Genomic DNA, 16,572 nt, shown 5'->3' on the forward strand with positions numbered 1-16,572 from the left:
ACACTGTTCCTTTAAATCATTTAAACAAAGCCCTTCTTCAAGGCTGACCCCTCCCTTATGGTAAACAATGTCATTCTCCATTCTACCAAGGATGATTGATCTGCTCCTTACAAGAAAAAGAAAAACATTAAATTCAAGAACACATAACATAGAATTGTTTGAAGACAGTTGCTGACTTAGATTAATATATTCGTTTTTACTTATTAATCTCAAGATGGCTCTTTCAGGCCACAAGATGGGTTCCAACAATCCAAAATGGACGCCTACCATACAAGATGGAGTCCATGCAAAATGTCATCTTTTAAATATATTCTAATCACTTTCACAATGATATTAGAAAAATATAGCTGATTTCTACTAGAAACAGCACTACTCTTGTCTTAGGGCTGTATGTGGTATTGTATGCCAGCCTAATTAGAGTGAATTGGATTAAGCTGCTAATGAAAGAAAAAGCAACTACCAAATTTGGGGCATACGTGTGTATATTAATGGCACACAAAATGGGGGGGAAGCAGAAGTTTCGTTTAATTTGAAGGTAATCAGTGATTGGCAGTAAATGAGGGTTACACAAAAGTTTGCATAGCAGATTGGGTTGTGTAATAAGTATAACATATTATAATATATTTAACTAATATGTATGTATATATATATAAACTAATATTAGTTAGAACCAGGCCACATACATTATATCTCCCAAACTATTTCCAGACATGCTTATAAAGCTTTAATAGTCAAATAAAAGTTAAAAGAGTGTCCTTTTGGCATAAAAATAGCTAGTATTTCAAAATCCCGCTGCCTGAACTGTATTGAATAACATTGTCAAATACGCTTTATAATACAATTGTAATAAAATAAAATGTAGACCTTGCTATCGTTTTTCTTTTATGTAACTGTACAGGCATTTAGTTGCATACGTTTGTGGCAGACATTTCAAAGGGTCCCACGGAATGTAATCGGCAAACTTAGTGTGCACTTAGCCTATCAAAAACTAATTATGGTTCTTACACAGCCATAATAAGGATCAGCAGAACCATGGTAGGTCTTGGTGTTGCGGCCATATAATGAATGCTGAAATGCCCCTGAATTACGGCCGCGTGAAAGCACAGACTTCTTGCTTTTCAAACCACTTATTTCCTTTCGTTATATTGTGTGAGACCTGCCACATAATACACTTTCTCTCATTGTGCTCATGGGTTAATGTGCACAGTTATTGCAGACTACTTGAGCCACATTAAAACATGTTAATTTTTCAATCCATCTAAATTACCCAATTTTAAATAGATTACTAGTGCCTTCATTTTCTATCCCAATAATATTATTTTAATCAACCTTTTACAACACACATTGGGTATAAAGAGAATAAAATAAAATGAAGAAAATTGTCATGAGTCAATTAAAATATATGCTGTGTAATGGATATAGAATACGAGACCAAAATTAATTGCATGGGATAGACATTACAAGAGGCGCGAGTACAATATTTGCTACATCATTAAGGCTGAAGAAATCAGATTGTTGACACAGAGGAAAATAAAAAGGATCAAGGCTCCAAAAGTTTCTAAAAAGCATCCTGTTTATGTAGCAAAATGCTGGAAAGCTTTTCATTAATCATTATCCAATTCAATTTCCTCTTAACAAGATACATATTGATAAAGGGACTGCTCAAGGAATGAGCAATAGCTGTTTTAGACGCTTGAAAAATAAAAGAAGTCAGCATACGGTGATTGTAGAGATTAAGAATATTCTTGGTTTTTAACTTCCTGCTGTGAACTGGCATACATGGCCCAGAGGCAATGCTTTCCCAATATTTACACGAAGAGTGTCGTGGATAGATTACAATTATGGAGTAGAGGGCTGAGCACCATTAATAAGATTCTGTTCAGAGGTGTAACTTGAGGCTCCTGGACCACAATGCAAAATCTTTAACTGTGCCCCCGCTATCATGGGGCAGAGGAACCTTTTGGGCACCCTCGGGGTACGGCGACCAAAACCTCGTCACTTCTTATAGTTACTCTCCTGGCTATCTTTAGTTATGTTATGACATATGTAGTATCACAGAATCTGAATCACATCTTATACCTGCAGTCTATGGTCATAGTACCTACCTGACTGTAAAGAGATGCAATGTAAACAGCTAGGTGCTTGTGGAGGTCAGCCTGTGTCATAGGCTGAGGTATAGAGAACAAGAATTCAGCTAAAAGTGTGTTGAAAATCAAACTTAGTCACGCTTGAACCAATTTATTTAATATGTTCTAGTATTATTTTTTTTATTATTATTATTATTATTATTATTATTATGAATAAATTAGGTTGACAAGTAATTACATAACATATCACATTTTTTTTTAAGGGAAAGCTCCCTCTTCTTCACTTTCCAGCAATCTCAAATTCCCTTTTTTTTCTGCCTGCAAGTTCTCTATAAATGCTAAAAAAAAACAACTCAGCCATCATAAGATTTGTGCAGTGTAAAACAGTAAATATGACACAGGGAGGAGGGGAGGAGGAGGGAGATGCAGCTGCACTAACGCTCTCCTAGTATGTGTGTGGGACTCATGCTTTGAGGGAATGTGTGGATATAATAATGTTATATCTATATGCTAATGAGCAGATTAACAGCATAATCTGTAAGCACTCAGTCTGCCACTGTTTGGTCCCTCTGTAAGGCCCCATGTTCTGCCCTAGAAACAATAATTCTTCCAGAGAATACCTCAGTTATACGGCCTACAGTGGAGAATGCCACAATTTTGTGTCTCACAGATTTCGTATGAAACTCCATATAAAATTGGAAACACATGGAAGTACAATATGGGCCCATAGCAGGCTATGAGAGCCATATTATGGATTCTACAACATGAATTTGTTTCTTGGCAGTATGCAGAAGGTCGAGGGCTGGGGCGACACACACTTTTATTGTGCCACAGCTCATTCAAATGCACAACAGGTTGAATAGCCACTATTCGAGTGATATGAATGCAAATTTTTGGCTTTTTTTTGCCCATTTCTTTCTTATCGATGTATAGAATCTGCCACATAACAGTTGCATGAAAATCCTGTGACAACTGTATGTACAACATGCAACTTAAAGGGGATCTGTCACCAGATTTCACAATACAAACTGCATACATTATTAAATAGATCTTTTAGACCTGATGAAACTGGTGTACTTACAAATTGTCATTTGAATATCTGGCAGAAAAAAGTTAAGAAATACTTATGCAGCCATTCTTACATGGATTTTCAAATTAAGTACACCAGCTTCATGAGGTCTAAGAGATCTATTTAATAATCTATGCAGTTTATATTGTGGAATCTGGTGACAGATCCTCTTTAATGCTTTCGTATGGACTGTTGTCTGAATGTTTACAATTAAAAGAATAGCCTAGTTTCAGGTTGCCCACCTCTTATAAGAAAGGTAGTTATTAACAAATGCCAGGCCCATTTGACCCCTAGGATGATGTTATGTGCAGCCAAGAGCCAGCATTAAAGAAATCCTACTATTTTTATTTTTACTATAATGCACACCCTCTTTTGTGTATGCCCATGATTATGCTCCTAGCAATTATATGCTTTTTATGGGCATTTATGATAAACATTACTTTAGTGTGTGTAAGGTCTTCAAGCCCCAGATGGTGTAGGGCCTGGTGCAGGTGTGTCATAGAATAGATGGTACGAAGACAGGAGTTATGGCAAAAATTTCTGTACTTTCAGACTGGTGGTAGACCTTACACACACGCCCAGAGGAAACAATTACAACAATTTTTCTCAGTAGCCCCTGAGAGGCTCAGTTCTTAAAATGAGTAGTTCAGGCAGGCAGATGATAGAAGGCTTGCTGCATACTTGTCACAGACATGGCTAATGGTGCCCCTCCCTGGTACAGGGATTGGTCTGGAAATTCAGGCATAGTAGATCACAAAATGGTGGCTGATGACGGCTTTACTTCGGGCCCAGTGCCTCTTGAGATGGGTGTTGCTGGTCGCTCATTTCAGGCCTCTATAGGCCTAATTTGGGACCTTCTCTTCCCTTAGTCTTGCACTATGCTGGACACTGCATGTACATCTCTTTTTGACTGGCTTGAACGCTTCCTTTGCATTCCCACTCTAACCGCCTAGCTAGTTCTTCGTACAGTTCCACTACAGGCCAAACAATGGATAAGGTCTAGCCCGGTTCTCACCAGTCTCCACTAGGCTCCTCAGATTCAGCTCTCTCAGACTGGTCCCCCTGGATTTCTGCCCCTCCAAAGCAGCATCTGTCAACACCTTCCTCCTCACAACTACACCTTTGATTTTATTTCAGCAGCTGTTTCACCATCATGTCACTACTTCTATTTCCACCAGAACTGCAGCTTGTCCCAACTCCTCACTGCCTCCTGCAAAGACTTGTTACTTCATGGGCCTTACCAAGCACTATGAAACGTGTTTGGCAGGCTCCCTGCGGTTTTATACACTAAGCTCCGCCCCTGGTGCTAAGCTCCACCCCAGGAAAGTCTCCCGGGTCTTGCATCTCGGCGCCTACAATTTAGATAGAGCCAGCAAACCAACCATCCCTTTTCAGACCTGCAAACGAACAGAGTTAGGGCATGACCACACGTGGCGGATTTCCTCCGCAACTGTCCGCATCAATGCCGCACAGAATCTGCGTTGCAGATTCTGCTGCGGATCTGCACAAAATGTGCAGAAAATTGATGCGGACTAGCTGCTGCGGACTGCGGGAAAAGTGCTTCCCTTCTCCCTATCAGTGCAGGATAGAGAGAAGGGACAGCACTTTCCCTAGTGAAAGTAAACGAATTTCATACTTACCGGCCGTTGTCTTGGTGACGCGTCCCTCTTTCGGCATCCAGCCCGACCTCCCTGGATGACGCGCCAGTCCATGTGACCGCTGCAGCCTGTGCTTGGCCTGTGATTGGCTGCAGCCGTCACTTAGACTGAAACGTCATCCTGGGAAGCCGGACTGGAGACAGAAGCAGGGAGTTCTCGGTAAGTATGAACTTCTATTTTTTTGACAGGTTGCTCTATATTGTGATTGGTAGTCACTGTCCCGGGTGCAGAAACAGTTACTGCCGATCGCTTAACTCTTTCAGCACCCTGGACAGTGACTATTTACAGACGTCTCCTAGCAACGCTCCCGTCATTACGGGAGCCCCATTGACTTCCTCAGTCTGGCTGTAGACCTAGAAATACATAGGTCCAGCCAGAATGAAGAAATGTCAAGTTAAAAAAGCAAGACGCATCCGCAGCACACATAACATGTGCATGACAGCTGCGGACTTCATTGCGGAAATTAGAATCTCCATTGAAGTCAATGGAGAAATTCCGCCATGAGTCCGCCACTGCTCCGCAACAGACAGAGCATGCTGCGGACACCAAATTCCGCTCCGCAGCCTATGCTCCGCAGCGGAATTTTACGCATCGTCTAAACGAACACTGCTAAATTAAAGTGAAAGTCAATGGACAAACGGCTCCGCTGCGGATTAACGCTGCGGAGTGTCCGCAGCGGAATTTAAGTGAAATTCCGCCACGTGTGAACCCAGCCTTAAAGGGAACCTGTCACCAGCATTTCACCCATTAAACCAACAAAATTCTGGTGGGAGTGGATGAAAAATAATTTTTATGTAACTTATAATTATCTTCTAAGTATGTTTTGTACCTTTAGTATTAAATTTTTTATTGTTTCCGTGCTGTATGCTAATGAGCATGAGAGTCATATCTTCATTTGAAGAGAGTCATATCCTCATTCCTCAAGCCCTTCCGAGTTAACCCCGCCGCCTTACTTTCGATTGACATATCCTCGCCTCCCCACAGCACACACAAAATCCTGCGCTTGCGCATCGATGTTCTGGTGCGTGTGCACAACATGACACGATAGCGCTGCATGCACAGTAACTTGATCTGAGTCCCGGACGAAGCAGGGAAGGGTGTCCGACCATTCATGGTGGTTGCATGTGCACTATCTCAGATGAAATTTTGACGTTCAGGGCAGGCCAGTTTTTAGCGATGGGCTGGCATAAGAAGAGGAACGAACAAGGCTGCCAGATTATTACCATAAAAGGCACAAAATGTTTGCAGACCATTATTTATGGTCAAAGGAGGAGTTTAGGAGAGGGGATAACTTCAATGAACTTTTAACAGCAGCGGCAAGCAAGGGGTGAGGAGAGTTCATTAGGTGAAATGCTGGTGACAGGTTCCCTTTAAATCAAAATAACATCCGCACAACACTATCCGGACTGACCACTTCTTCTCCAATGCTGTCATCACAGGGGCTGGGCTGACCACTGCCTGGACTCCATCTAGTGGAGAAAAGATTAAAAACCAGCAGATAAAAGCGGACAATAGCATATCTTAAAGGTACAGTGCCCTATTGTTGTCGTTGCAGTAACGGTAAACAGATGCACAGGTATGTCGGCGGTAATAAAAAGTGACATATATATTGACGTGGGTGCATTGCCACATATAAATGTATTATTAGTGCATGTTCATGTGTAATATTTGCAAAGCTGTCAGTATAAGTATAATCTATGAAGTACAGAATTGCAAGTAAACACACACCCTCATATTTCTCTGCCTACTCCCTGCTGTCTCTCTTATTTAATACCGTGCAGGCGAAGAGAAAGTTGATGTAGTTTAAGGAATAATAACTGTGAAGTGATTACAGCTTCCTGCTGAGCCACATTGCAGAGAAAGTGTTGTGTGCTTTGTGCCTGAACGTCAGCCTTGTGGGACAGAGAAACCTGCTTTAATGTGACTTGATGCCTGTAAGTTCTATACAGCATGTAGGAGAATAAACCTTGCCCTGCCACTAGAAAAATGCTGCTAGTGACTTTGATGAGACCTAAAGGACCCTTAAAGGGGTTATCCAGGAAGTGAACATTTTTTCTTAGAAAAAAATGATATACTTACCTATGCTTGCCCGGGTGGCAGTCCCGGTTCTTGTTTACATGCACTAAGCATTTGAACTCTGCAGCCAATCAGAGGGCTCAGTGGCCTTATGTTGTATTTCTAGTTTTATGCCAGGAATACAATTCAACACTAGAAAGATCTGCTGCGCCCTCTGATTGACTGCAGCGGTTACACACAACGTGCATGTAAACAAGCACCGGGACTGCTGCCAGAGTGACAGCGCTGGATCCCCGGGGCAAGGATAAGTAAGTATTGCTTTTTTGTTTTATTTATTTTATTTTTCAGCCCCCAAGAAAAAAAAATTCACTTCCCGGACATCTTGGACTGGTCTTATTCCTCTTGATCCTACAATAAGAGTATAATAGTCTTACCTCAATATGTTCAGAACATAATACTACAACATAGCAGAACAAGAAATGGCTATTGAGCCTGCATCAAAAAGTTTTTATGTTGTTTTTTTTAAATCATAATAAAGAAATTCAGTGTATTACACGGTGCCATCCTGGAACAAACTTTTAAGAGAAAAGTGAAAAAAAAAAAGAACAAAATATCCCAGGATATATTCAGCACACATTGGCGACAGAAAAATAATTGAAATGTATTAATTTAATCTTTTTAAATATCATTTTCCAGACAGTTGCCCTCCTTTTCAAAATATAAAAAACAGTGCATAAATATGAAAAATGTTAAAAAAAACTGCATTCCCTGGCTAAAGTACCTAGTACCAAAAATAAATGTAGCAATAACACTACTCCCGTACCCATACAGATAGCCCAGAGTGTGATTGTGCATCAATTCCTCATTGAAGTCCAGAAAACATTATCTTTGGCTTCTTATATACAATGAATTTAGGTAAAAGTATAATTTGAAAAAAAGATCCCATGTATAATAAAAATAAATAAATGTAATAAAATGTAAACAATATGTAAAGTTGAAAAAGTCCCAAATAGGCTTTTTTACAAGCCGTGGGTATTGCCCTCCAGTGATTCTTATTATACTGAAGTCCACTTTTTAAAAGACAGTTGTAATAGTTATAGTATTTTATAATTCCACTTGTGGACAGCTTTCCCCGATTTCACATAGGTTAGTTTATCAACACACCTTATACAAATTCAGTACTTAAAGAGAACCTTTCACCTGCCTATACATGTGCAGCTGAGCTGGAGAGAGGAGAGCATGTGCGCGCGCAGCTCGGAGCTGTGCATGAATGCTCTCACTCAGTCTTCAGCTCTCGGCAGACATGTACAAGATTGTGTGATCTCGCGAGAGATCACACAGTCTTGTACTTGTCTGCCGAGAGCTGAAGACTAAGTGAGAGTGTGCGCACGCACATGCTCTCCTCTCCCAAGCTCTTGCTGTGGCACTGTCCATAGCTGATTGGACAGTGTCACAGCGATGTTACATGCCCCCTTGCCAATTACATGCCCTATTGACAGTTCAGGGGGTTATTTAAATATTGGGCACCAAATATAACGGCACCAATATATAAAAAACGGAGAAGGGTAGGAATTTTTTTTAAAGTGCCCAAGGGTTTGTGCAGCCCTGCCCATTACATGCTGCATTCAGCTGCACATGTATGGGCAGGTGAAAGGTTCTCTTTAACCCCTTCCCGCAAAATCACGTACAGTTACGTCATGGGAGATGGACTGTTCCCGCATCTTGACGTAACTGTACGTCATGGAGATGAAGCTGGCTCAGGAGCCGAGCCAGCGACATCACCACCGGGTGACAGCTGTATGTTACAGCTGGCACCCTGAGGTATCGGCCAGGACCGGAGCTAGCCTCCGATCCGACCGATTAACCCCTCACATGCTGCGTTGAATAGCGATCGCAGCATGTGAGGAGTTTATAGCCACCGGCGCCCCAGCAACATGATCGCTGGGTTGCCGGTGGCTGCAAAGGCGATCGGAGGGCTAATGCTTACCTCCCGGTCCGCCAGCAACGGAATCCTCCTATGCCCCGTCGTCGGTGGGGCCCAGGAGGCTTCCGGTACCATCGGCAAGATGGCGCCGGCTCAGCTTCCGGCTCAGAAGCTGAGCCGGCGTCATCAGCAGTGGGTGTCCGCTGTATGTTACAGCAGACACCCCGATCTATCGCCAGGAACCGGAGCTAGCTCCGATTCCTGGCATTAACCCCTTCGATGCAGCGATCCATTGTGATCGCTGCATCCTAGAGGTTTGTAGCAAATCGGCAGCCTTGCCACGCGATGGCAAGGCTGGCGACTGCTACCATGGCAACAGGAGCCCTAACAATGGACTCCTGTCTGCCATTACGTAAGCTGATTAGGCCCCGCCCAGAGGCGGAGCCTGATCGGCTTGCTGTCAGTGAACAACTGACAGTTCTAATACATTGCACTACATAGGTAGTGCAATGTATTAGAACATCAAACAAACTGTTGGACCTTCAAGTCCCCTAGTGGGACTAAAGAAAAGTGTCAAAAAAAGTGTCAAAAAAGTAAAAATAAAAGTTGTAAAAAATACAATAAAAGTTTCAAATAATAACACAAAACACAATCGCCCTTTTTCCCTTATCAAGTCATTTATTATTGAAAAAAATAATAAAGCCATACATATTTGGTATCGCTGCGACCGTAACGACCTGAACTATAAAAATATTATGTTATTTATTCCGCACAGTGAACGCCGTAAAAAAAATAACTAAAAAATACTGACATAATTGCTATTTTTTTGGTCACTTTGTCTTCCAAAAATTGAAATGAAAAGTGATCAAAAAGTCGCATGTACCTAAAAATGGTACCTATAAAAACTATAACTCGTCTCGCTAAAAACAAGCCCTCATACAGCTCCGCCGACAAAAAATTTAAAACCGTTATGGCTCTCACAACTTGGCGACAGAAAAAATCCATTCTCTTTACAAAAGTTATTTTATTGTGCAAAAAGTTGTAAAACATAAAAAGTGCTATAAATTAGGTATCACCGGAATCGGACTGACCCGCAGAATAAAGGTAACATGTAATTTATAACACGTGGCGAACGCTGTATAAAAAGAACTAAAAAAATATGCCAGAATTGCTGTTTTTTGGTCACCTTGCCACCTAAACAAAAAAAAAAGGATAACAAGTGATCAAAAAGTCGCGTGTACCCCAAAATGGTACCAATAAAAACTACAGCTCGTCCCGCAAAAAAAAACAGCCCTCATACCACTACGTCTATGAAAAAATACAATTAGTCAAGGCACCAATAAGCCAGGAAATAAAAATATGCAGTTGTGCAGCCCGAGGGGAACATTTCTTCTGTTTCAAGTGGCGAATTATCAAGGCCCCTAAAATTAGGGATCCAGGAAGGGGAGGGCCCAAACATATCTGCTGGAAGCGAGGGTGCCCGTATTATACCAGGACAACACTTCCCAGCAAAATTCCCCAAACTGCAAAGGTGCCGAGTGCGGACCAAAAGGGGGATAAGTAAAGACCATTTATTAGTGCGACACCGGCCTGTGCAGAAAGGATTGTGTCACAGCATAACACACATCTATGGATTATTTTATTGTTTTTTTTTACCCCACTATACCACCTGACTATGCCCCTTATATACTCTGCCCGCCTTACATGTACCCCCACATTATAAACGGAAACACCAGTAAGACTCCAAACAAAACTACTACAAGCAAAATCCACGCTCCAAAAGCCAAATGGCTCTACCTCCCTTCTGAACCCTACAGTGTGCCCAAACAGCAGTTTACTTCCACATATATGGCATCGCCATACCCGGGAGAACCCTTTTAATAATTTTTGGGGTGTGTGTCTCCAGTGGCACAAGCTGGATATTGGCATATCTATTGAAAAACCATTTTCACTCTGCAACATCACGTGCACACCAATTTCTGCCAATCACCTGTGGGGTTAATATGCTCACTACACCCCTAGGTGAATACCTTGAGGGGTGTAGTTTCCAAAATGGGGTCACTTCTGGGGAGGATGCACTGTTTTGGTCCCACAGGGACTTTGCAAATGCGACATAGCGCCCAGAAACCAATCCAGCAAAATCTGTACTCCAAAAGCCAAATGGCGCTCCTTCCCTTCTGTGCCCTACTCTGTGCCTAAACAGCAGTTTATGACCACATATGTGGCATTGCCGTACACAGGAGAAGTTGCTTTACAAGTGTTGTGGTGCTCTTTTACATTTATTTGTTGAGAATATGAAACATTTTCAGCTAAAACTACGTCTTATTGAAGAAAAAGGATTTTTTTTTATTTTCACTGCCCAATTCTAATAAAATCTATGAAACACCTGTGGAGTCAAAATGCTCACTACACCCCTAGATGAACTCCTCAAGGGGTGTAGTTTTGTGAATGGAATCACTTTTGGGGAGTTTCCACTGTACTGACACCTTAGGAGCTTTGCAAAAGTGACATGGTGTCAAGAAACCAATCCAGCAAAATCTGTGCTCCAAAAGCCAAATGGCACTCCTTCTCTTCTGATCCTTGCCGTGTGCCCAAACAGCAGTTTATGACCACAAATGGGGTATTGCCGTACTCCAGAGAAGTTGCTTTACAAATGTTGGGGTTCTTTTATTCCTTTATTTGTTGAGAAAATGAAAAATTTGGAGCTAAAGCTACGTCTTATTGGAAAAAAAGGATTTTTTTTATCTTCACTGCCCAATTCTAATAAAATCTATGAAACCCCTGTGGGTTCAAAATGCTCACTACACCCCTAGATGAATTCTTCAAGGGGTGTAGTTTCCTAAATGGAGTCACTTTTTTGGTGTTTTCACTGTTTTGGTCCCTTAGGGGCTTTGCAAATGCGACGTGGTCTCCGCAAACCATTCCTGCTAAATTTGAGCTCCAAAAGCCAAATGGCGCTCTTTCCCTTCTAAGCTCCGCCGTGTGTCCAAAAAGCCGTTTATGACCACATGCGGGGTATTGTTTTACTCGGGAGAAATTGCTTTACAAAAGTAGTGGTGCATTTTCTCCTTTTAGTCCTTGTGGAAATTAGAAAAAATTAGCTAAACCTACATTTTCTTTGAAAGAATGTAGATTTTCATTTTCACGGCCTACTTCCAATAATTTCTGCAAAAAACCTGCGGGGTCAAAATGCTCACTATACCCCTAGATAATTTCCTCAAGGGGTGTAGTTTGCAAAATGGGGTCACTTTTGGGGGATTTCCACTGTTTTGGTGCCGCAAGAGCCTTTCAGATCCGACATGGAGCCTAAAATATTTTCTAATAAAAAGGAGGCCCCAAATTCCTCTAGGTGTTCCTTTGCTTCTGAGGCCGGTGCTTCAGTCCATTACCGCACTAGGGCCACATGTGGGGTATTTCTAAAAACTGCAGAATCTGGGCAATAGATATTGAGTTGCGTTTCTCTGGTAAAACTTTCTGTGTTACAAAAAAAATAGATGAAAAATGAATTTCTGCAAAAAAATAAATAAATTTGAACATTTCACATCTAGTTTGCCTTAATTCCTGTGAAACATCTAAAGGGTTAAGAAACTTTCTAAATGCTGTTTTGAATACTTTGAGGGGTGAAGTTTTTAAAATGGGGTGACTTATCGAGGGTTTCTAATATATAAGGCCCTAAAATCCACTTCACATCTGAACTGGCCCCTGTAAAAATAGCCTTTTGACATTTTCTTGAAAATGTGAGAAATTGCTGCTAAAGTTCTAAGCCTTGTGATGTCATAGAAAAATAAAAGGATGTTCAAAAAACAATGCCAATCTAAAGTAGACATATGGGTGATGTTAATTAGCAACAATTTTGTGTGGTATTACCATCTGTCTTACAAGCTGATACATATAAATTTAGAAAAATGCAAATTTTTGCAATTTTTCGCTACATTTTGGTGTTTTTCACAATTAAATACTTAATGTATCGAGCAAATTTTGCCAGTAACATAAAGTCCAATGTGTCACGAGAAAACAATCTCAGAATCGCTTGGATAGGTAAAAGCATTCCGGAGTTATTACCACATAAAGTGAAACATGTCAGATTTGAAAAAATCGGCTGTGTCCTGAAGGCCAAAACAGGCTGTGTCCTTAAGGGGTTAAAGTAAAGGTATTCCAAGTAGTACATATCTTTTGAAGATGCACTTCAGAGGTTGCCTGTGGCCACGTTTTGAGCATCCAAGAATCGTTTCCCAATTGTAGGGGCTATAGCAAGGTTATCAAGGCCACATGTTGCAGGTCATGTGGAAAGAATCCTGATTTGCGCAAAGGTAGATGGTAACTAACGTGGCATAGGGTCAGACTGAGTTCAGACACGGAGTGATAACATCACTCACTTCCGTTCAAATTGTAGTTGATAGCTGATTGGCTGACGCGTTTAATCCAGTACAGGATTTGCTCAGAGCCAATTTTGTTTCTTTAACCCCCTCACTTTTTAATTTTTTTGTGTTATTTATAATTATTCTTTATTTACTGTAATCTTTACCATCTATCAACAGTTTCTGATGGGTTTATTTGTGAAATATGTTTAAAGAATTAACAGATTGTTACAGATGTAAATTTCAACAGGTGCTTACATCTGCAAGAAATGTTGCATTATATATATATATAATGAATGGCTGAAATTATTTGGGGGTGGCTCCTAAGCGAGCTATAAATTCTGGGTACTTTGCAGACCACAATCCAAAGTCGAACAGGTGTGAAAGTCGTCATCATGCCGTATCTGAACTCAGAGTGACCCCACGGCCGCAAACCGGGATGCTTGCCGCATGACCCACAACACGTAGAAGCAGCATGTAAACCTTGCTATATGCCCTACAACAGGAAACAATTCCTGAACGCTCAGAAATTGTCTATAAGTGACCTATGAAGACCATCTAAAAAAGGTAAGTACTACTTGTAATACCTTTACTTTCAAGCGATGGCTGATGAATACTGCAATTGAATAAGGTGTGTTGATATACTCACCTTTGTAAAATTGTGGCAAGATGTTCACAAGTGGAATTCTAAAGGACTAGAACTATTACAACTGTCTTTTTAAAAGTGGACATTAATATGATATGAATCACTGGAGGTCAATACCCACGTCTTGTAGGTAGGCCTATCTGGGACTGTTTAACTTTACATATATATTATTATGCTTGAAATGGGATCTTGTTTTGAAATTACCCTTTGGCCTGAGTTCATTGTATATAAGAAGCCTAAGATAATGTTCGCTGCACTTACAATGAGAAATTGAGGCACAATCACACTCTATCCGTATGGGAGTAGTGTTAATGCTACATTTATGAGGTACCCTAGCCAGGGAATACAGATGGCTTTTAACTTTATATATTCATGCGCTGTTTTTAGAATAAGACGGCAATTGCCTGGAAAATGCTATTTATAGAGATTAAATTAATAGATTTGAATTCCTTTTCAAGCTACACCGCTGGATAGAATTTAATGCATTGTCTCAGCAGACAGTATTACACATGATAGACTTAGGGCTCATTCAGAGGAGCGTGATTCTCGTCCGTGTTCTGTGCGTTTAAACAACGCACAGCACACGGACCCATTGATATCAATGGGGCTATTCACACATGCATCAGTTTTCACACAGCGAGTGTCTGTTGCGTGAAATTCACTGCATGTCCTATAATTTTGCGTTTTCAGGCGCCTAGTCACCCATTGAATTCAATGGGTGCGTGAAAACCACGGCCAGCACATAGACGCACATCCGCATCAATTACACTGAAAAAAAAATGCTTGCAAGTGCATGAAAAACACATGCCGCACACAAAGCACACTGATGCAAAACGTAACGCACATGGACAGATTTACATGCGTTTTTTATGCATATAAATTTGTCACGCTCATGTGAATGTAGCCTTAAATACAGGGCCCCAGCAGTAAGTATCCTTGTTCTAACACTCAGGGGCAAATTTGGCATTTCTGGGGCCCCAAGAACAGTTATGTCTTGGGGCTCTAATCAAATACACCTCTATAGAGCTCCCCACACAATGCCCCATGTAAATAGTGTCACAACCCCCCTGTGTAGTTCCACACACAGTCCCCCTGCCATACATCCCCTTGTAGACAGTAACATGCAGTCCCCTGTAGGTATTCCCACATACCCACCTTGTCTCAGCAGACAGTATCATACATGATAGGCTTAGATACATGGCCCCAGCAGACAGTATCACACATGATTGGCTTAGATACATGGCCAAGCAGACAGTATCACACACACGATAGGCTTAGATACAGGGTCCCAGCAATAAGTATCCTTGTACTAACATATGTTCACCCCCCCAAAAAAAGTGTGTGTGCGTGTATGTATATGTGGGTGTATGTATGTATGTTTATATATATATATATATATATATATATATATATATAGAGCAAAAAATCCAAAACACAAGACAGCACTCCAAGTTCAGTGAAAAATAGGATCACTTTAATCACCCCTTGCGACGTTTCAGCCCTAATCAATGGGGCCTTTCTCAGCATTGCTTGAAAAAGGCCCCATTGAGTAGGGCTGAAACGTCGCAAGGGGTGATTAAAGTGATCCTATTTTTCACTGAACTTGGAGTGCTGTTTTGTGTTTTGGATTTTTTGCTGGCTATTTGGGACACTGGTCGTGTGTCTGAACAAGAACCTGTGCACCCGATACTGAAGAAAACGGTGCTGCTTCTGCTTTGCTTTTTATATATATATATATATATATATATATATATATATATATATATATATATATAGGCAGCACTCCGTTCAGGTAGAGGTGAAAAAAGAGGGTACTTTTATTGTCCCATAAACAGTGGCAACGTTTCAGCTCCTTCCACTGGAGCCTTTCTCAAGGCTTGAGAAAGGCTCCAGTGGAAGGAGCTGAAACGTTGCCACTGTTTATGGGACAATAAAAGTACCCTCTTTTTTCACCTCTACCTGAACGGAGTGCTGCATATTTTTTGTCTTATATACCATTGGGATTGTGGTCTTATCCCGTTGGCTTGCACCCACAGCATACCGGTGCGGCTGGATCCATTTGTTTTTCTTCTTTCTATATATATATATATATATATATATATATATATATATATATATATATATATATATATATGTCTGTCTGTCTGTCTATCTATGAAAAAATTAGACAGCACTCCTGGATATCAAGGTGAAAAACCAAGGGTAGTGAACGTTTCATCAGATGCAACTGCCATTCTCATCTGCTGAAACGTCACTTATGTATTAGGGTATGTGCACACACACTAATTACGTCCGTAATTGACGGACGTATTTCGGCCGCAAGTACCGGACCGACCACAGTGCAGGGAGCCGGGCTCCTAGCATCATACTTATGTACGATGCTAGGAGTCCCTGCCTCGCTGCAGGACAACTGTCCCGTACTGAAAACATGATTACACTACGGGACAGTTGTCCTGCAGCGAGGCAGGGACTCCTAGCATCGTACATAACTATGATGCTAGGAGCCCGGCTCTCTGCACTGTATTCGGTCCGGGACTTGCGGCCGAAAGACGTCCGTCAATTACGGACGTAATTAGTGTGTGTGCACATACCCTTAAAGTTCACTACCCTTTGTTTTTACACCTTGATATCCAGGAATGCTGCCTATTTGCATAGTATTCTATAGTATATAGCCTCTATCCTTAGGCTTGCACCCATCCATTTTTTTTTTACATGGTGCTCTGGGCATTCTTTTACTCTATCTATCTATCTATCTATCTATCTATCTATCTATCTATCTATCTATCTATCTATCTATCTATCTATCTATCTATC

The sequence above is a fragment of the Rhinoderma darwinii genome, chromosome 10 (assembly GCF_050947455.1).
Source record: "Rhinoderma darwinii isolate aRhiDar2 chromosome 10, aRhiDar2.hap1, whole genome shotgun sequence".
Taxonomy (NCBI): domain Eukaryota; kingdom Metazoa; phylum Chordata; class Amphibia; order Anura; family Rhinodermatidae; genus Rhinoderma; species Rhinoderma darwinii.